The sequence below is a fragment of the Budorcas taxicolor genome, chromosome 6 (genome assembly GCF_023091745.1).
Source record: "Budorcas taxicolor isolate Tak-1 chromosome 6, Takin1.1, whole genome shotgun sequence".
Lineage (NCBI taxonomy): Eukaryota > Metazoa > Chordata > Mammalia > Artiodactyla > Bovidae > Budorcas > Budorcas taxicolor.
Genome location: NC_068915.1, coordinates 84,451,361 through 84,473,297, shown reverse-complemented (window position 1 = coordinate 84,473,297; position 21,937 = coordinate 84,451,361). Strand labels below are relative to the sequence as shown.

At 39.9% G+C, this 21,937-nt stretch overlaps 1 pseudogene; it reads left to right on the top strand.

Moving 5' to 3' along the window:
* The first annotated feature begins 1,353 nt into the window (after window positions 1–1,353).
* LOC128049531 (UDP-glucuronosyltransferase 2B31-like) lies at window positions 1,354–17,262 on the top strand (annotated as a pseudogene).
* The last annotated feature ends 4,675 nt before the right edge of the window (window positions 17,263–21,937 follow it).

Below are 21,937 nucleotides of genomic sequence, written 5' to 3'. Positions count from 1 at the left end.
TTCCAGTCCATTTAGGAATCAGTTCACTGATTCCTAAAACATCAATGTTCACTCTTGCCATCTCCTGTTTGACCACTTCCAATTTGCCTTGATTCATGGACCTAACATTCCAGGTTCTTATGCAATATTGCTCTTTATAACATCGGACTCTGCTTCTATCACCAGTCACATCCACAACTGGGTGTTGTTTTTGCTTTGGCTCTGTCTCTTCATTCTTTCTGGAGTTATTTCTTCACTGATTTCCAGTAGTATTTCAGCATCTACTGACCTGGGGAGTTCATTGCAGTGTCCTATCTTTTTGCCTTTTCATACTGTTCCTGGGGTTCTCAAGGCAAGAAAACTGAAGTGGTTTTCCATTCCCTTCTCCAGTGGAGTGGACCACATTTTGTCAGATCTCTCCACCATGACCCATCTGTCTTGGGTGACCCTACATGGCATGGCTCATAGTTTCATGAGTTAGACAAGGCTGTGGTCCATGTGATCAGATTGGTTAGTTTTCTGTGATTGTGGTTTCATTCTGTCTGCCCTCTCATAGAGAAGGATAAGAGGCTTATGGAAGCTTCCTGATGAGAGAGACTGAATGAGGGTGAAACTGGGTCTTGTTCTCATGGATGGGGCCATATTCAGTAAATCTGTAATCCAATTTTCTGTTGATGGGTGGAGCTGTGTTCCCTCCCTGCTGTTTACCTGGGGCCAAACTATGGTGGAGGTAATGAAGTTAATGGGACCACCTTCAAAAGATCCCATGCGTGTACTGCTACACCCACTGCCCCCAACCTTGCAGCAGGCCACAACCGACGCACGCCTCCCCTGGAGACTCCTGGACACTTCCAGGCAAGTCTGGGTCAGTCTCTTGTGGGGTCGCTGCTCCTTTCTCCTGGGTCCTGGTGCACACAAGGTTCTGTTTGTGCCCTCCAAGAATTTATTTCCCAGTCTTGTGTAAGTTCTGGCAGCTCTATGGTGGGGTTAATGGTGACCTCCTCCAAGAGGGTTTATGCCATACCCAAGTCTGCTTCACCCAGAGTCCCTGTCTCTGTGGCAGTCCACTGCTGACCTGTACCTCCACAGGAGATGCTCAACATAGCTCTGTCTCTGTAGGGTCCCTGAGTCCTGGTGTACACAAGGTTTGTCTGAGCCCTCTGAGCATCTCTAGAGGGAATGGGATTTGATTCTACATGAGAATTCACCCCTCCTACCATCTTTCTGGGGCTTCCCCTTTGCCCTGGGTCATGGGGTACCTCCTTACAGCCATTTCAGTGCTGCGCAGCTGCCACTCCAGCACCTATCCTCTTACTGGGGTTTCTCTGACCTTGGACATGGAGTACCTCCTCATAAGCATGAGGAGATATAAGCATGAGCAATGGCAAAAGGATTCAGCAATTTTTGCATACGAATAAGATGTCTACAAACTGTCTGTCATTTCTGTTGCTGCTAAGGCTGACTTGCTACTTTAGCTGTGGAAGTTGTGGAAAGGTGCTGGCATGGCCAGTGGAATATAGTCATTGGATTAACATGAAGATGATTCTGGATCAACTTTTCACAAGGGGTCATGATCTGACTGTTTTGACATCTTCAGTTTCTATTCTTATTGATCCCAACAAACCATCTGCTATTAAGTTTGAGGCTTTCCATGCATCTTTAGCTAACGATGATTACAAAAATTTTATTAAGCATTTTGTCAAGATGTGTGGATGAATGTGTCAAAACACTCATTTTGGACACATTTCTCAATGCTGAAAAATGCAATTTTGGAATATTTTGATACTACTATGAAGTTTTGAGAAGATGTTGTTTCAAACAAGAAACTTACGACAAAGCTACAGGAATCAAGGTTCAAGGTCGTTCTTGCAGATGCCATTGGACTTGTGGTGAGTTGCTGGCTGAGATACTTAAAATACCTTTAATGTACAGTCTTTGTTTCACCCTGGTTATTCAAGTGAAAAATATAGTGGAAAAATTCCATTCCCACCATCCTAGATACCTGTTATTATGTCAGAACTAAATGACCATATGACATTCATGGAAAGGCTAAAAAATATGATATATGTACTTTATTTTGACTTCTGTTTCCAGGCACTTAATGCAAACAAATGGAATCTGTTTTACATCGAAGTGCTTAGGTAAGTTATCTTTTAGTTTTTAGGATGAGCCCTAACTTTTCTGGTGCCTCAGAAAGTGTGTTTGTATAAAGTTCCAAGAATTTTTCTCCTATAAGTGTAAAGATGAAGTGAAAATATAAAATAATCCACTGATCTCATAAATAATACAGAAACACTTAAATTATATGGCAAAGTAGAACCAGAGATCAAATTGCCAACATCTGTTGGGTCATCAAAAAAGCAAGAGAGTTCCAGAAAAATACCTGCTTCTGCTTTATCGACTATACCAAAGCCTTTGACTGTGGATGACCACAAACTGGAAAATTCTTAAAGAGATGGGAATACCAGACCACCTTACCTGCCTCCTGAGAAACTTGTATGCATGTCAAGAAGCAATAGTTAGAAGTGGATATGGAACAACAGACTGGTTCCAAATAGGGAAAGGAGTACATCAAAGTTGTATATTTTCACCCTGCTTATTTAGAAGGACTGATGTTGAAGCTGAAACTCCAATATTTTGGCCACCTGATGCAAAGAGCTGACTTATTTGAAAAGACCTTGGTGTCAGGAAAGATTGAAGGCAGGAGGAGAAGGAGACGACAGAGGATGAAATGGTTAGATGACATCACCGACTCAATGGACATGAGTTTGGGTAAACTCAGGGAGTTGGTGATGGGCAGGGAGGCCAGGTGTGCTGCGGTTCATGGAGTCGCAAAGAGTCGGACACGACTGAGCAACTGAACTGAACTGAACTATTGAACTTATATGCAGAGTACATCATGAGAAATGCCAGGCTGGATAAAGTACAAGCTGGAATCAAGATTGCTGGGGGAAATATCAATAACCTCAGATATTCGGATGACATCACCCTTATGGCAGAAAGTGAAGAACTAAACAGCCTCTTGATGAAAGTGAAAGAGGAGAGTGAAAAAGTTGGCTTAAACCTCAACATTAAGAAAACTAAGATCATGGCATCCAGTCCCATCACTTCATGGCAAATAGATGGGGAAACAGTGGAAACAATTAAGACTTCATTTTCTTGGGCTCCAAAATCACTGTACATGGTGACTGCATTCATGAAATTAAAAGACACTTGCTCCTTAAAAGAAAAGTTATGACCTAGACAGCATATTGTAAAGCAGAGACAACTTTGCCAACAAAGGTTCATCTAGTCAAAGCTATGGTTTTTCCAGTAGTCATGTATGGATGTGAGAGTTGGACTCTGAGCACTGAAGAATTAATAATTTGAATTGTGGTCTTGGAGAAAACTCTTGAGAGTCCCTTGGAGAGCAAGGAGATATAACCAGTCAGTTCTAAAGGAAATCAGTTCTGAATATTCATTGGAAGGACTGATGCTGAAGCTGAAACTCCAATACTTTGGCCACCTGATGCGAAGAGCTGACTCATTTGAAAAGACCCTGATGCTGGGAGAGATTGAAGGTGGGAAGAGAAGGGGATGACAGAGGATGAGATGGTTGGATGGCATCACTGACTCAATGGACATGAATTTTAGTAAGCTCTGGGAGTTGGTGATGGACAGGGAGACCTGGCATGCTGCAGTCCATGGGGTCACAAAGAGTTGAACACAACTGAGAAACTGAACTGAACTGAACTGATAGTAGAACCCTGTGGACCATCACTAACACAGAACATTTCAGGAAGTAACAAGCCACAAACTGAAGAACTTGGAAATTCTCCAAGCGATTATATATCCAACTTACTAATTTTTTTTTTAACTTAAAAAAAAATCACTGGAAACCCCATACAATTTCTTGATAGATGAAGTCATTTAAATTGAGAAATGACACACATATTTGGAGCACTAGTATCTAGATAGGATTTAGAAATTCTTCCTATTTGGTTATCTCAGTTTCTATACTGTATTACTCGTGTCCAACTCTTTGCGACCCCATGGACTATACAGTTCATGGAATTCTCCAGGCCAGAGTACTGGAGTGGGTAGCCTTTCCCTTCTCCAGGGGATCTTCCCAACCCAGGGATAGAACCTAGGTCTCCCGCATTGCAGGTGGATTCTTTACCAGCTGAACAATAAGGGAAGCCCATATTATATTATAATATAATATTATTCTATTGTTATATTATTATATTATAGGGTTTCCCAAGTGGCTTGGTGGTAAAGAATCTGCCTGCCAATGCAGGAGATGCAAGAGAACCAGGTTTGATCCCTGGGTTGGGAAGATTCCCTGGAGGAGGACGCAGCAACCCACTCTATTATTCTTGCCTGCAGAATCCCATGGACAGAGGAGCCTGGCAGGCTACAGTTCATGGGATCTCAAAGAGCTGGACATGACTGAGAGACTGAACACACATGTGTATTACATTATACCCATATCTAATGGCTTTATCAAAGAACAGACACTTTCAAACATATTTGGCTGTATCATTCTAAGCTCCTTTCTAAAAATTACTTAAAATATTCACATGGTAGCATTCTCATTTTGTCTAATCTTCCTTCTTGCTTTTGTTTTTGTTTTTCCTTTCAAGAAGACCCACTACATTATCAGAGACAATGGGGAAAGCTGAGATGTGGCTCATTTGAACCTACTGTGATTTTGAATTCCCTTGCCTTCTGCTACCAAATTTTGAATTTGTTGGAGGTCTCCACTGCAAACCTGCCAAACCCCTGCCTAAGGCGGCATATTCCTATTTGCTTTGTTTTGTTTACTTTGCATTTTCAATAAGTCTGTTTGCTTTATTTAGAATATTTGATTTCAATGAGTGAGATGTAGAAAGCTTACAAAAGTGATCTGCCAACTAAAAACTCATTTATTTCTATGTCAACACAGTATCTGGATTTTACTATCATTAAAGAGTAAACTGGGAAGGAGGGTATCCTGGAGAAATGAGAAACCCATGAGACTTTGAGAATATGCTGATCAAATCATGAATTCATTATTGAACACATAATAAAGCATCAGACATTCATTCAAAAAATTATAATGGTGACTAGCATATTCCAGAAAGTGCTATAATGCAGAGATATGGTGTAGGCACAGTTTCTGCCACCTGATACTCTATGTGGAAAGATAGAATGGGAAAGTAAAGTCATTCAGTCATGTCCAACTCTTTGCAACCCTGTGGACTGTAGCCTACCAGGCTCCTCTGTCCATGGGACCAGGCATGAATACTGGAGTGGGTTGTCGTTTCCTTCTCCAGGGGATCTTCTCCACCCAGGGATTGAGACATTGCAGGCAGACACTTTATTCTCTGAGCCACCAGGGAAGTAAAAGATAGAATAACAGCACACAAAAATTGTGTGAAAATTATTATAAGAAGAAAAGACCACAACACTAAGGAAATATCCAGGGTGAATCATAGAAATTATCTCTGAGGCACTGTTATTAAGGTGAGATCTGAAGGATATTTAGGAATAAACAGAAGGGATAGGGCATGTGCGGAGGAAGACAGGAAAGAAAAACCGGTGGAGTAGTAATGACAGTTCCCAAGAAGTCTAAGTTTGGTCTAAATAGGACGAGGCTGAGTGAAAAAGCAGATGATGCTAGAGAGGTAAGTTGGAGACAGATAATTATAAGGAGTTTGAAACATCTAGTAGGAGCACTATGGAGAAAATTTAAAAGGTTAAGAAAGGGAGAGAGATGATCACATTTAAAAAAAAAACACAAGATTTAGTCACTGTGTTGGACTGTAAAGGGGCTAGAGTGGAAATGGCCATCGTTCAGTAGGCAAGATACAGACAACAATGATGGAAAACTAGACTACAATGTTCATAGAGATATAAGCACATTAACATAACAACAGTACCAACCTCATATTGTCTTTTAGGAAAAAAAAAATTTTAGTAGGTATGCAGCGCCTAAAATGTTTCTGACACATACTCAGTGATCCAGAAGAAATATTAACTATTGTCATTATTGTAATTTTGTTACTATAGCATACTATCAATAACCCAATGTACGTACATCAGCCACTTGGATTTTATTTGTGAACTGATATTTAGAAATCAATTTTCCAATACATAAAGATTATATAATCCAGTAAAGTGCTAGAGAGTAGATATCCTAGGGAGTTGTTTAAGAGTAAATTTTTTAATGTTTTATGTTAAAATATAAAGGTAATCAAAAATTTAATACATTTAATAAAATTAAGTTCAATGAAATATAATCAGTTCAGTTCAGTTACTCAGTTGTGTCTGACTCTTTGCAACCCCATGGACCACAGCACTCCAGGCCTCCCTGTCCATCACCAACTCCCAGAGTTTACTCAAACTCATCTCCATTGAGTCGGTGATGCCATCCAACAATCTTATCCTCTGTTGTCCCCTTCTCCTCCTGTTTCAATCTTTCCTAGCATCAGGGTCTTTTAAAATGAGTCAGTTCTTCACATCAGGTGGCCAGAGTATTGGAGTTTCAGCTTCAGCATCAGTCCTTCCAGTGAACACTCAGGACTGATATCCTTTAGGATGGACTGGTTGGATCTCCTTGCAGTCCAAGGCACTCTCAAGAGTCTAATGAGTATATTCAATTTAAAATTATAATGTTAAGAATTTTTTAAGGTTTTGGCAAACAGATGAGCAAGATAAAATGCTATAGTTTTTTTTGTAAGGGTTGAGGTTTTCACCAGTGCTTTAGCTTAAAAAAATATTATTCAACAATATAAATGTATGAAATGTATGACCTAACAATTTTTGCAACAAAATCCAACATTTCCTCACCTTCACACCAGTGTTTAAACCATTCCTCATTAAAAACTCCAGGGTTTTACATCTTACAACATAAAAGGGAGAATTTATTCTCATTTATTCTAATGACCAGGTGTTTTCTGCCTGTACTAAGCTTAAAGAAAACATCAGAAAAGCTCCCTTAAAAAAATGTAGGTCTTAACATCATAGCTGCCTGATAGAATTTACACTGCATACATCAGAACCATAAATTCTGCACATGTGAAGAGGACCAAATAATTATTCATACATGAATCTGAAAATTGCCCATATTTTCAAATTATAAAAATTCTCTTTGGTTTAGGATGACAGTCCATGTGAAGGAAAGCAAGAATTTAATCTGTGAACTATTTTGTGATCTCTTAAGAAATTCTTCTTGTCTCTTATTAGTGGAAAAATGAAACATCTTTTTCAAAGGTAAAACACAATATCACTTTTGATTACAAAAGCTTGGGTTATCTCTGTTAACTTTCAGAGTGTCCAAAAGCTGAGATAAGATTAGTGAAAGTTCTGTGCAACCTAACTCCATTTTTTAAAAGATTTCCCCATTCTCATTTCAGGAAAGTGACAATGTTAATAGGAGAAGAGATTAGCAGGAGAAGAATAAGGTAAAAGAGAAAGATGAATAGCAGTAAATCACAATAATTAGTAATAATATGTATTTTTATTAAGTTGGAGAAACAAGATTTGAATCCAAGTCAATGACTGTGAAAGTTTTATTATACAGAGAAACTGTTCTTTCAAACTACCACCTTTTCCATTAACTATTAGGTTTTCAGAAAATTTTTGTACATTTTGAAGAAATAAGATGTTTGGCAAAATGTGTCCAGAATCTTAAAAATGCTTATAGCCTTTGGTTTCACAATATACTCCTATGAAATGATACAGAAAAAAATAATCAAGATGTGCAAAAACAATATTATGGGCAGTAATTCATAAGAGTCAACACAGGAAGCAATATAAATATCCAATATTAAGCAATGATTAAACAATGTATCAATGTGCACATTACACCATTATAATTGAACTATCAAAGAATACTTCGTCACCCTAAATCATCTACATATGAGACTTATTTGGAAACAAGTGGAAAATAACAAACATAATAAGATCATAATTTTTTGTAGGATAAAAAAGAATATGTTAGATTACAATTTTCAAAATATATGTCATAATGTATATTTAATTATAGAAGTAGATAAAAGATTAGAATGAATGTACAAATTCTAGCATAATCTTGTCAAAGTTCATCCATGTTATCAAATATGACAGAATTCCTTGCCCATGGATGCATATATTCTATGTCTGTGCCTGTGTGTGTGTGTGTCTGTGTGTGTGTGTGTGTATCAGATCTTCTTTATGCATTCATCAAGTGATCGGCACTTAGGTTTTTTCCTGTCTTTTCAGTAGAGTGCAGTCACTCAGTAGTGTCCAATTCTTTGCAACCCCATGGACTGCAGCATGCCAGGCCTCCCTGTCCGTCACCAACTCCCAGAGTTTATTCAAAGTCATGTCCATTGAGTCGGTGACGCCATCCAACAATCTCATGCTCTGTTGTTCCCTAATCCTCCCGCCTTCAATCTTTCCGAGCCTCAGGGTCTTTTCCAATGAGTCAGTTCTTCAAATCAGGTAGCTGAAGTTCACAGTTTCAGCTTCAACATCAGACCTTCCAATGAACATTCAGGACTGTTTTCCTTTAGGATGGACTGGTTGGATCTCCTTGTAGTCCATGGGACTCTCAAGAGTCTTCACAAACACCACAGTTCAAAAGCATCAATTCTTCGGCACTCAGCTTTCTTTCCAGTCCAACTCTCAATTCCATACATGACTACTGGAAAAAGCAATAGCCTTAACTAGACAGACCTTTGTTGGCAAAGTAATGTCTCTGCTCTTTAATATGCTGTCTAGGTTGGTCATAACTTTTCTTCCAAGGAGTAAGCATCTGTTAATTTCATGGTTGTAGTCACCATCTAGGGTGATTTTGGAGCCCAAAAGAATAAAGTCTGTCACTGGTTCCACTGTTTCTCCATCTATTTGCCATGAAGTGATGGGACCGGATGCCATGATCTGATTTTTCTGACTGTTGAGCTTTAAGCCAATTTTTTCACGCCCCTCTTTCACTTTCATCAAAAGGCTCTGTAGTTCTTCACTTTCTGCCATAAGGGTGGTGTCATCTGAATATCTGAGGTTATTGGTATTTCTCCCGGCAATCTTGATTCCAGCTTGTGCTTCATCCAGCCCAGGGTTTCTCATGATGTACTCGGCATGTAGGTTAAATAAGCAGGGTGACAATATACAGCCTTGACGCACTCCTTTTCCCATTTGGAACCAGTTGTTGTTCCATGTACAGTTCTAACTGTTGCTTCCTGACCTGCATACAGATTTCTCAAGAGCCAGGTCAGGTGGTCTGGTATTCCCATATTTCTCAGAATTTCCCACAGTTTTTTGTGATCCACACAGTCAAAGGCTTTGACATAGTCAATAAAGCAGAAACAGATGTTTTCCTGGAACTCTCTTGCTTTTTCCATGATCCAGAGGATGGTGGCAATTTGATCTCTGGTTCTCTGCCTTTTCTGAAACAAGCTTGAACATCTGGAAGTTCACGGTTCACCTACTGTTGAAGCCTGGCTTGGAGAATTTTGAGCATTATTTTGCTAGCATGTGAGATGAGTGCAATTGCGCGGTAGTTTGAGCATTCTTTTGCATTGCCTTTCTTAGCGATTGGAATGAAAAGTGACCTTTTCCAGTCCTATGGCCACTGCTGAGTTTTCCAAATTTACTGGCATATTGAGTGCAGCACTTTCACAGCATCATCTTTTAGGATTTGAAATAGCTCAACTGGAATTCCATCACTTCCACTAGCTTTGTTCATAGTGATGTTTCCTGAACACCACCTGACTTCGCATTCCAGGAAGTCTGGTTCTAGGTGAGTGATCAACACCATTGTGATTATCTGTGTTGTGAAGATCTTTTTTGTACAGTTCTTTAGTGTACTCTTGCCACCTCTTCTTAATATCTTCTGCTTCTGTTAGGTCCATAATATTTCTGTCCTTTATTGAGCCCATCTTTGCATGAAATATTCCCTTGCTATCTCTAATTTTCTTGAAGAGATCTCTAGTCTTTCCCATTCTATTGTTTTCCTCTATTTCTTTGCACTGATCACTAAGGAAGGCTTGCTTATCTCTCCTTGCTTTTCTTTGGAACTCTGCATTCAAATGGGTATATCTTTATTTTTTTCCTTTGCTTTTTGCTTCTCTTCTTTTCACAGCTATTTGTAAGGCCTACTCAGACAGCCATTTTGCTTTTTCATTATAAGGGACTGGAATTTTCCCCTTGGCTCCATGAATCAGTTCAGTTCAGTTCAGTTCAGTCGCTCAGTCGTGTCCGACTCTTTGTGACCCCATGAATCACAGCACACCAGGCCTCCCTGTCCAGCACCATCTCCCGGAGTTCACCCAGACTCACGTCCATCGAGTCCGTGATGCCATCCAGCCATCTCATCCTGGGTCGTCTCCTTCTCCTCCTGCCCCCAATCCCTCCCAGCATCAGAGTCTTTTCCAATGAGTCAATTCTTCGCATGAGGTGGCCAAAGTACTGGAGCTTCATCTTTAGCATCATTCCTTCCAAAGAAATCCCAGGGCTGATCTCCTTCAGAATGGACTGGTTGGATCTCCTTGCAGTCCAAGGGATTCTCAGGAGTCTTCTCCAACACCACAGTTCAAAAGCATCAATTCTTCGGTGCTCAGCCTTCTTCACAGTCCAACTCTCACATCCATACATGACCACAGGAAAAACCAGAGCCTTGACTAGACGGACCTTAGTTGGCAAAGTAATGTCTCTGCTTTTGAATATGCTCTCTAGGTTGGTCACAACTTTTCTTCCAAGGAGTAAGCATCTTTTAATTTCATGGCTGCAGTCACCATCTGCAGTGATTTTGGAGCCCTCAAAAATAAAGTCTGACACTGTTTCCACTGTTTCCCCATCTATTTCCCATGAAGTGATGGGACCGAATGCCATGATCTTCGTTTTCTGAATGTTGAGCTTTAGGCCAACTTTTTAGCGCTCCTCTTTCGCTTTCATCAAGAGGCTTTTTAGCTCCTCTTCACTTTCTGCCATAAGGGTGGTGTCATCTGCATATCTGCATATCTGAGGTTATTGATATTTCTCGATTTCAGCTTGTGCTTCCGCCAGCCCAGCTTTTCTCATGATGTATGTACTCTGCATAGAAGTTAAATAAGCAAGGTGACCATATACAGCCTTAACGTACTCCTTTTCCTATTTGGAACCAGTCTGTTCCATGTCCTGTTCTAACTGTTGCTTCCTGACCTGCATACAGATTTCTCAAGAGCCAGGTCAGGTGGTCTGGTATTCCCATCTCTTTCAGAATTTTCCACAGCTTATTGTGATCCACACAGTCAAAGGCTTTGGCATAGTCAATAAACCAGAAACAGATGTTTTTCTGGAACTCTCTTGCTTTTTCCATGATCCAGCGGATGTTGGCAATTTGATCTCTGGTTCCTCTGCCTTTTCTAAAACCAGCTGGAACAAATATTTCTTTACCACACTGCTTTTGTTTTCTTCAGGTATATACCCAGAAGTGAAATTTCTGGATCACATAATAGACCTCTTTCTAATTTTGTAGAAAACTACATTTTGTTTTCCACAGACACTCAACCAATTTACATTTCCTTTTCTCCACATTCTCATCACCACATATCGCTTATATTCTTAATGGTAGACTTTCTAACAGGTGTGAGATGGTATCTCATTGAGGTTTTGATTTCCATTGCCCTGAGTACCAACGATGGTAAACATCTTTTCAGATACCTGCTGGCCATTTGGGTACCTTTGGAAAAATGTCTATCTTGTCTATCTGCCAATTGCAATTAATTTTTTGATTATTGAGATGTATGAGTTATATATAATATATATATGATGTTAATGCCTCTTTTTATGTGTGGTTTGCAATATTTTTCTCCTATACTGTAGGTTGCATTTTTATCTTACTGTTTCTTTCCCTGTGCAGAAACTTTTAAGTTTGATTTAGTCCCAATTAGCTGATTTCTTTTTCTTTTGTTGTGATTATGGTGTCATATCCAAAAAAAAAGAAAACAAAAATAGGAGTTTCTTTTAGGAATGTTATTATTTTTGGTCATATTAAACCATTGATCTATTTTCAAATAATTTTTGTGAGTGGTGTAAGTTAGGGGTCTTATTTCATTCTTTTTTTTTTTTTTTTTTTTGCATGTGTTAATCTAGTTTCCTCAGAAGAAAAAGAAGAGACTATTCTTTCAAGATTGGATGTTCTTGCCTTCATTGTGAATATTAGTTGACTGTACATGCAAGGACTTAATTCTGGATCCTGTATTCTGTTTCATTGTCTTATGTTTCTATTTTTAGGCCAATACCTTATTGTCTTAAATACTGTAATTTGCAGTATAATTTGAAATTGAGAGGTGTGTTATCTTTGGCTTTGGAGAGTGTGGACATTTTAACTATTAATTCTTCTGATCCATGAACACAAGATGTCTTTCCATTTCTTTGTGTTTTATTCTATTTCTTTCAACAAAGTCTTGTAGTTATCATTGTACAGATCTTTCACTTCATTGGTTAAATTTATTTATAGTTATTTTCTTATTCTTGATGCTATTGTGAATGGGATAGGTTTTTTTCAGATGTTTCATTGTTCAGTTCAGTTCAGTTCAGTCGCTCAGTCGTGTCCGACTCTTTGCGACCCCATGAATCACAGCACACCAGGCCTCCCTGTCCAGCACCAACTCACGGAGTTCACCCAGACTCACCTCCATCGAGGCAGTGATGCCATCCAACCATCTCATACTTGGTTGTCCCCCTCTCCTGCCCCCAATCCCTCCCAGCATCAGAGTCTTTTCCAATGAGTCAACTCTTCGCATAAGGTGGCCAAAGTACTGGAGTTTCAGCTTTAGCATCATTCCCTCCAAAGAAATCCCAGGGCTGATGTCCTTCAGAATGGACTGGTTGGATCTCCTTGCAGTCCAAGGGACTCTCAAGAGTCTTCTCCAACACCACAGTTCAAACACATCAGTTCTTCGGTGCTCAGCCTTCTTCACAGTCCAACTCTCACATCCATACATGACCACAGGAGAAACCAGAGCCTTGACTAGACGGACCTTAGTCGGCAAAGTAATGTCTCTGCTTTTGAATATACTGTCTAGGTTGGTCATAACTTTTCTTCCAAGGAGTAAGTGTCTTTTAATTTCATGGCTGCAGTCACCATCTGCAGTGATTTTGGAGCCCCCAAAAATAAAGTCTGACACTGTTTCCACTGTTTCCCCATCTATTTCCCATGAAGTGATGGGACCAGATGCCATGATCTTCATTTTCTGAATGTTGAGCTTTAGGCCAACTTTTTCACTCTCCTCTTTCACTTTCATCAAGAGGCTTTTTAGCTCCTCTTCACTTTCTGCCATAAGGGTGGTGTCATCTGTATATCTGAGGTTATTGGTATTTCTCCCAGCTATCTTGCTTGGTACCAACTTGTGCTTCTTCCAGCCCAGAGTTTCTCATGATGTACTCTGTATGTAAGTTAAATAAGCAGGGTGACAATATACAGCCTTGACGTACTCCTTTTCCTATTTGGAACCAGTTTGTTGTTCCATGTCCTGTTCTAACTGTTGCTTCCTGACCTGCATACAGATTTCTCAAGAGCCAGGTCAGGTGGTCTGGTATTCCCATCTCTTTCAGAATTTTCCACAGCTTATTGTGATCCACACAGTCAAAGGTTTTGACATAGTCAATAAAGCAGAAATAGATCTTTTTCTGGAACTCTCTTGCTTTTTCCATGATCCAGCTGATGTTGGCAATTTGATCTCTGGTTCCTCTGCCTTTTCTAAAACCAGTTTGAACATCAGGAAGTTCATAGTTCACGTATTGCTGAAGCCTGGCTTGGAGAATTTTGAGCATTATTTACTAGCATGTGAGATGAATGCAATTGTGCAGTAGTTAGAGCATTCTTTGGCATTGCCTTTCTTTGGAGTTGGAATGAAAACTGACCTTTGCCAGTCCTGTGGCCACTGCTGAGTGTTCCAAATTTGCTGGCATATTGAGTGCAGCACTTTCACAGCATCATCTTTCAGGATTTGAAAGAGCTCAACTGGAATTCCATCACCTCCACTAGCTTTGTTCGTAGCGATGCTTTCCAAGGCCCACTTGACTTCACATTCCAGGATGTCTGGCTCTAGGTGAGTGATCACACCATCATGATTATCTGGATCATGAAGATCTTTTTTGTACAGTTCTTCTGTGTATTCTTGCCACCTCTTCTTAATATCTTCTGCTTCTGTTAGGTCCATACCATTTCTGACCTTTGTTGAGCCCATCTTTGCGTGAAATGTTCCCTTGGTATCTCTAATTTTCTTGAAGAGATCTCTAGTCTTTCCCATTCTGTTATTTTCCTCGATTTCTTTGCATTGATCGCTGAAGAAGGCTTTCTTATCTCTTCTTGCTATTCTTTGGAACTCTGCGTTCAGATGCTTATATCTTTCCTTTTCTCCTTTGCTTTTTGCCTCTCTTCTTTTCATAGCTATTTGTAAGGCCTCCCCAGACAGCCATTTTGCTTTTTTGCATTTCTTTTCCTTGGGGATGGTCTTGATCCCTGTCTCCTGTACAATGTCATGAACCTCATTCCATAGTTCATCAGGCACTCTATCTATCAGATCTAGGCCCTTAAATCTATTTCTCACTTCCACTGTATAATCATAAGGGATTTGATTTAGGTCATACCTGAATGGTCTAGCGGTTTTCCCTACTTCCTTCAATTTGAGTCTGAATTTGGTAATAAGGAGTTCATGATCTGAGCCACAGTCAGCTCCTGGTCTTGTTTTTGTTGACTGTATAAAGCTTCTAGTATACAGAAATACAACTGATTTCTGTATGTTGATTTTATATCTTGCTACTGCTGCTGCTGCTAAATGGCTTCAGTCATGTCCGACTCTGTGCGACTCCATAGACAGCAGCCCACCAGGCTCCCCCGTCCCTGGGATTCTCCAGGCAAGAATACTGGAGTGGGTTGCCATTTCCTTCTCCAGTGCATGAAAGTGAAAAGTGAAAAGGAAGTCACTCAGTCGTGTCCGACTTTTAGTGACCCCATGGACTGCAGCCTACCAGGCTCCTCTGTCCATGGGATTTTCCAGGCAAGAGTACTGGAGTGGGGTGCCATTGCCTTCTCCATATATCTTGCAACTTTACTCAATTTGTTGATTAGTTCAGTTTTATGGTTGACTGTCTGGGATTTTCTATACAAAAAAAATTTGTCATCTGCAAAAGTGATAATTTCTATTATTCCTTTTTGATTTGGATCCTTTGATTCCTTTATCTTACCTCGTTGTTCTAGCCAGAACTTCTAGGTTAAACTGACTATGTGTGGGAGTGGCCCTCCTTGTCTTATTCCTGATCTTAGATAAAAACCTTTAACTTTTCACCATTGTGTATAATGTTACCTTTGGATTTGTCATATATGGCTGTTATTACTGAGGTATGTTCTTTCTATATCCAGTATGTTGAGGGTTTTTAATCATAAAAGGATTTTTTTGTCTTGTCAAATGCATTTTCTGCATCTACTGAGATGATCAATTTATTTTGTCTTGTATTCTATTGGTCTAAAGTATTGTGTTTGATTTTGGTATGTTGAACCATCCTTTCATCTCAGGGATAAATCTGTCTTAGTCATGCTATATGGTCCTCTTAATGTATTCTTGAATTTGGTTTGCTATTTGGATGAGAATTTTTGCATGTATATTCATCCTGGTATTGTCTTATGGTTTTTTATTGTAATGTTCCTATTTATTTTGTATCAGGATAATGCTGTCCCGCTGGGGAGCAGATGCTCTCTGGGGTACCCATTGAGATGATAGCAAGAGTCCTTCACAGCAGTTGCACCTAGCACAGCCTACTGTGACATTGATCATACAATATGAGCTCAGGGCAAAGGGTGTAATACGTAAACAAATCCAGCAATATGGTCACCAAAATATGTAATCACATAGGCATATCTCTGGGTCATATATAAATAGGACTCAAAGGATTGCTTTACAGAACTTCCAAACCATAATACCAGACTCTTCAATGTCAGTGATTAGTAATTTAGATAGAGTGTTTTAGAAATTCTGAAAAAGTTTAAAGTAAGGCATAAAAATTACAGAGCTGACCAACTGATAAAATCATTTATATTATAATTCTTTCTTAGTGCTCATAGTCAGAGAAGTGAAACAGTAATGACTAAGCTAAAATAATTCCCTAGAAAGTCTGGCTGGAGTAAACAGATAACGTAGTAGAACTACAACAATAAAGAATTAAAGGTGACTTAAGATCCTGTGGTCATCCCTCCTGCTAAGAATCTACGTTAGTAATTGATTACATTACTGATAAAGAGTCTAAGCATAATCATGTTATCAAGATTATATTATCCCCTCATTACTATGTGTACTGGCTCTATCTCATTTCTTGCTTACACACACACACAGATACACAAACACACATACATACACAGACGTTCCCACAAATATACCTAATAGAAAAAACTGTCCTCAAATCACACATATCCTTCTCAAGGACCTAAGGAGTGAAGTCTTAAAAGACAGCTATTACTGAAGACAATTTGGATGTTCTTCAAAAATTTGAAAATATAATCATAGTCCAGAAAGTCCTCTTCTGGGCATGTATCCAAAAGAATTGATATTAGAATCCCAAGATCTATTTGCACACCACATTCACAAAAGCACTATTCACAAGAGCCAAGAGGCTGAAGCAACCAAAGTGTCCATCAACAGATAATCCATAAACAAAATGTGATATCTACAAACAATGAAATATTACTCCGGTTTTAAAAGATTTGACATTTGTCACAATGAAGAATCTTACATGAGTGAAATAAGTAAATCACACACAAAAAAACAAATACTGCAAAATTCAACTGATATGAGGTATCCAGACTAGTCAAATTTGTAGAAACATAGAGAAGAATGAAGGTTGCCAGGGGCTGGGGGAAGAGGAAAATGGAGTTTCTTAATGGACATAGACTACCACTTTCGCCAGATGAGAAAGTTCTGGAGATTGGTTGCAGAATATGAATATACTTTACTAAGCTATACACTTAGGAGTAGTTAACGTGGCAAGCTTTATGTTTTATGTATTTTACCGCAATATTTTGAAAAACAGCCACAATTATAATAATTCCTCAAAATATCAGATTTTCTCTTTACTGTTTGCAGTCATTCTTCAACAAAGGTTTGCTACGCTGTTGCTCTTTTGTGATGGAGCAACTGCTTTTTTTCACAGGAAATGGAAGAGCTTGTGCAGAGCTCTGGAGAAAATGCTATTGTGGTGTTTTCTTTGGGGTCAATTGTCACTAACATGTCAGAAGAAAGAGCTAATATTATTGCATCAGCCCTTGCCCAGATTCCACAAAAGATATGCACAGTAACTTAATAGTGGACAGTTATTAATATTTAATAAGTTGGTTACACTCTATAAAAGGTCAGATGTTAGACATCTTCTGTAATAAAGGTAAACCATTTTAATAGCTTCAGCTTATCTCAAATATTCATGTTGTTGCTATTGCTTAGTAACAAAGTTGTATCTGACTCTTTTGTGGCCCCATGGACAATAGCCTGCCAGGCTTCTCTGTTTGTGGGATTTCCCAGGCAAGAATACTGAAGTGGACTGCTATTTTCTTCTTCAGATGATCCTCCAAACCGAGGGACTGAACTGTGTCTCCTGCATTGCAAGCGGATTCTTTACCATTGAGCCAGCATGGAAGCCCCTCAGATAAAAACCAAAATATACACAGCAGGTGCTAAAGTAGCACAGGTGTCTTTGATTGATGAGAACTTTGAAATAATATTCTGATAAAAAAAGAAGTATATTTAAGAGATGCATTGTGAATTCTGATATTATGATAGCAGTGTGGGCAGGTACAGAAACTGCCAAATTATGCCTGTCATTTACCCTTTACCTTCAAGGATCCCTGAGGGTACAGTAAACATACAGATGTTTTCAGGAGTTAAATTTTAACAGTAAACATCAGTCAGTCAGTTCAGTCGCTCACTCATGTCTCTTTGCGACCCCATGAACTGCAGCATGCCAGGCCTCCCTGTCCATCACCAACTCCCAGAGTCCACCCAAACCCATGTCCATTGAGTCAGTGATGCCATCCAACCGTCTCATCCTCTGTCATCCCCTTCTCCTTCTGTCTTCAATATTTCCCAACATCAGGGTCTTTTCAAATGAGTCAGCTCTTTGCATCAGATGGTCAAAATGTTGGAGTTTCAGCTTCAACATCAATCCTTCCAATGAACACCAGGACTGATCTCCTTTAGAATGGACTGGCTGGATCTCCTTGCAGTCCAAGGGACTCTCAAGAGTCTTCTCCAACACCTCAGTTCAAGAGCATCCATTCTTCAGCATTCAGCTTTCTTTATAGTCCAACTCTCACATCCATACACGACTACTGGAAAAACCATAGCCTTAACTAGATGGACCTTTGTTGACAAAGTAATGTCTCTGCTTTTTAATATGCTGTCTTGGAATGCGGAATGAAGCAGGGCAAAGACTAATATAGTTTTGCCAAGAAAATGCACTGGTCATAGCAAACACACTCTTCCAACAACGCAAGAGAAGACTCTACACATGGACATCACCAGATGGTCAACACCAAAATCAGATTGATTATATTCTTTGCAGCCAAAGATAGAGAAGCTCTATATAGATATAGTCAACAAAAACAAGACCAGGAGCTGACTGTGGCTCAGATCATGAACTCCTTATTACCAAATTCAGACTCAAATTGAAGGAAGTAGGGAAAACCGCTAGACCATTCAGGTATGACCTAAATCAAATCCCTTATGATTATACAGTGGAAGTGAGAAATAGATTTAAGGGCCTAGATCTGATAGATAGAGTGCCTGATGAACTATGGAATGAGGTTCATGACATTGTACAGGAGACAGGGATCAAGACCATCCCCAAGGAAAAGAAATGCAAAAAAGCAAAATGGCTGTCTGGGGAGGCCTTACAAATAGCTATGAAAAGAAGAGAGGCAAAAAGCAAAGGAGAAAAGGAAAGATACAAGCATCTGAATGCAGAGTTCCAAAGAATAGCAAGAAGAGATAAGAAAGCCTTCTTCAGCGATCAATGCAAAGAAATCGAGGAAAATAACAGAATGGGAAAGACTAGAGATCTCTTCAAGAAAATTAGAGATACCAAGGGAACATTTCATGTCAAGATGGGCTCAACAAAGGTCAGAAATGGTATGGACCTAACAGAAGCAGAAGATATTAAGAAGAGGTGGCAAGAATACACAGAAGAACTGTACAAAAAAGATCTTCATGATCCAGATAATCATGATGGTGTGATCACTAATCTAGAGCCAGACATCCTGGAATGTGAAGTCAAGTGGGCCTTGGAAAGCATCGCTACGAACAAAGCTAGTGGAGGTGATGGAATTCCAGTTGAGCTCTTTCAAATCCTGAAAGATGATGCTGTGAAAGTGCTGCATTCAATATGCCAGCAAATTTGGAACACTCAGCAGTGGCCACAGGACTGGCAAAGGTCAGTTTTCATTCCAACTCCAAAGAAAGGCAATGCCAAAGAATGCTCTAACTACTGCACAATTGCACTCATCTCACATGCTAGTAAATTAATGCTCAAAATTCTCCAAGCCAGGCTTCAGCAATACGTGAACTATGAACTTCCTGATGTTCAAACTGGTTTTAGAAAAGGCAGAGGAACCAGAGATCAAATTGCCAACATCAGCTGGATCATGGAAAAAGCAAGAGAGTTCCAGAAAAAGATCTATTTCTGCTTTATTGACTATGTCAAAACCTTTGACTGTGTGGATCACAATAAGCTGTGGAAAATTCTGAAAGAGATGGGAATACCAGACCACCTGACCTGGCTCTTGAGAAATCTGTATGCAGGTCAGGAAGCAACAGTTAGAACAGGACATGGAACAACAAACTGGTTCCAAATAGGAAAAGGAGTACGTCAAGGCTGTATATTGTCACCCTGCTTATTTAACTTACATACAGAGTACATCATGAGAAACTCTGGGCTGGAAGAAGCACAAGTTGGTACCAAGCAAGATAGCTGGGAGAAATACCAATAACCTCAGATATGCAGATGACACCACCCTTATGGCAGAAAGTGAAGAGGAGCTAAAAAGCCTCTTGATGAAAGTGAAAGAGGAGAGTGAAAAAGTTGGCCTAAAGCTCAACATTCAGAAAATGAAGATCATGGCATCTGGTCCCATCACTTCATGGGAAATAGATGGGGAAACAGTGGAAACAGTGTCAGACTTTATTTTTGGGGGCTCCAAAATCACTGCAGATGGTGACTGCAGCCATGAAATTAAAAGACACTTACTCCTTGGAAGAAAAGTTATGACCAACCTAGACAGTATATTCAAAAGCAGAGACATTACTTTGCCGACTAAGGTCCGTCTAGTCAAGGCTCTGGTTTCTCCTGTGGTCATGTATGGATGTGAGAGTTGGACTGTGAAGAAGGCTGAGCACCGAAGAACTGATGCTTTTGAACTGTGGTGTTGGAGAAGACTCTTGAGCATCCCTTGGACTGCAAGGAGATCCAACCAGTCCATTCTGAAGGAGATCAGCCCTGGGATTTCTTTGGAGGGAATGATGCTAAAGCTGAAACTCCAGTACTTTGGCCACCTCATGCGAAGAGTTGACTCATTGGAAAAGACTCTGATGCTGGGAGGGATTGAGGGCAGGAGGAGAAGGGGACGACAGAGGATGAGATGGCTGGATGGCATCACGGACTCGATGGGTGTGAGTCTGAGTGAACTCCGGATATGGTGCTGGACAGGGAGGCCTGGCCTGCTGCGATTCATGAGGTCGCGAAGAGTCGGACACGACTGAGCGACTGAACGGAACTGAACTGAACTAGGTTGGTCATAACTTTCCTTCCAAGGAGTAAGCCTGTTTTAATTTCATGTCTGGAATCACCATCTGCAGTGATTTTGGAGCCCAGAAAAATGAAGTCAGCCACTGTTTCTCCATCTATTTGCCATGAAATGATGGGACCAGATGCCATGATCTTAGTTTTCTGAATGTTGAGCTTTAAGCCAACTTTCTCACTCTGCTCATCACGTTCATCAAGGGGCTCTTTAGTTCTTCTTCACTTTCTGCCATATGGGTGGTATCATCTGCTTATCTAAGGTTATTGACATTTCTCCTGGCAATCTTGATTCTAGTTTGTCTTCCTCCAGCCCAGGGTTCCTCACGATGTACTCTGCATATGTTAAGTAAGTAGGGTGACAATATACAGCCTTGACGTACTCCTTTTCCTATTTGGAACCAGTCTGTTGTTCCATGTTCAGTTCTTTTTTTCTTTATTTTTTTAACACTTTTTTAAAATATAAATTTATTTATTTTAATTGAAGGTTAATTACTTTACAGTATTGTATTGGCTTTGCCATACATCAACATGAATCTGCCACAGGTATACACATGTTCCCCATCCTGAACCCCTCTCCCTCTTCCCTCCCCGTACTATCCCTCTGAGTCATCCCAGTGCACTAGCCCCAAGCCTCCAGTATCATGCATCGAACCTGGTCCATGTCCAGTTCTTACTGTTGCTTCCTGACCTGCATACAGGTTTCACAAGAGGCAGGTCAGATGGTCTAGTATTCCTATCTCTTTCAGAATATTCCACAGTTTATTGTAATCCAAACAGTCAAAGGCATTGGCATAGTCAATAAAGAAGAAATAGATGTTTTTCTGGAACTCTCTTGCTTTTTTGATGATCCAGTAAGCATAGTAGCACAATAATGTTAATTGTGATAAAATCCGGAAATGTGCCATGCAATTTGTACTTGCCAGGTAATCCTGGCCCCTTTTATTTCCTCTAAATTTTGGTATGCTATTCAGTGTGCTTTTCAGGGAGCTACCTAGATAGAGAAAGGATGGTCAGGGCTCACCAAACTGCCTCCAGACATCCAACCAGCCACAGTGATTTAGAAAAAGAGAAACATCAGCATCCCTGGTTGACTGGGCCCTGTCAGATCAAAGTGTGAAGATGGGGTCCTGCCCTTAGAATGAACCCTGCCCATTGTTAAGTCTGACTTCTAGTGGACTGTTTGTCCTCC